Raw genomic sequence first — 1,113 nt, forward strand, 5'->3', positions numbered from 1 at the left:
ACATGCGGCTGCTGTGATCCCTGCACCAAACACCGTGCAGTTAGAGAGCGGCGCTGTGCTGCATTGCAGACTGAGAGCCCTGCTCGTGCAGAAAGCTGTGTGCTGAGGGCCGCTGCTGGGGGCTCAGATGTGCTGGGTTGAGCCACAGAAACGAGGGGATGGAAATGGAGTGAGTTCGAAAAATGACGAAGGGTGGATGTTATTTATTCACCTCCCAAGAGGGTTGTATTTTCAAGCTTTCTGAACAGCAGGGCCACAGACATCAGGTCTTCACTGAGCGAGGATGGTGAGGGAAAAACACCGGGACCTGTGAGACCTGCTGGCTGGCGTGAGAAAGGCAGGCACTCTGCCCATGTCCTGCTCCTGCCTGGGGAGAGCTGGCCTGTCCCTGCTAAGCCTGGACACACAAGTGTCCCCTTGCGCACACAGAACACCGGCTGTGTCCTTCTTGTGGCTAGGGGCAGGGGCCAAGCTGCCTGTGCTGCAGAGGCATTGCTGTGGCAGGATCAGTGGCTGGGGAAAAACAGCAGGTCAGAACGCTGATGCTGAAAACAAGGGCAGGGCTGGGGGAACAGCCAGGCACTATCTGTGGGAAGGAGGGGGCTGAGGTGAGTCTGGAGGAGGGGATGAAATCAAGGTAGGGGATGTGGCTGAGAAGCTCTAAAATTAGCTTCCTGGGAGGGTCTGTTCAGCTGGGAACGGTTTTGTGATGGTGCTGACACTTGAAAAGAGCCTGGACAGAGCCCCACGGGTGAGCCACAGCATCCTGCTCGGCAGGGGCGAGTCAACCCACCTGGGGATTTTGCTCCACTAGTCTTTAAGTTAAATAACAAGAGATACTGGCAACAGCCTTGAGGGATCTGAGCGGCACTCCATGGCCGCTTGTCAGAGGCACCGCAGTGCAAATGGCCATGCTGGAGGGGGGGGCCATGGGCACACACCCCCCCGAGGAGACATGGGCACGGATGTGCCTGCTGTCGGGTGGGGTCCCATACAAGGCACGGCGCCACGTTTGGACAGTCACGCTGGGGCTCCCCGCCAAAGCGTCTCCACACAAAGCCTGAGCCCCCTCCTCCCTGCGTAAACAAGCTGCATGCTCCGCTGGCTGCAGCA

Source organism: Pygoscelis adeliae, unplaced genomic scaffold (assembly GCF_000699105.1).
Source record: "Pygoscelis adeliae isolate BGI_AS28 unplaced genomic scaffold, ASM69910v1 Scaffold183, whole genome shotgun sequence".
Lineage (NCBI taxonomy): Eukaryota > Metazoa > Chordata > Aves > Sphenisciformes > Spheniscidae > Pygoscelis > Pygoscelis adeliae.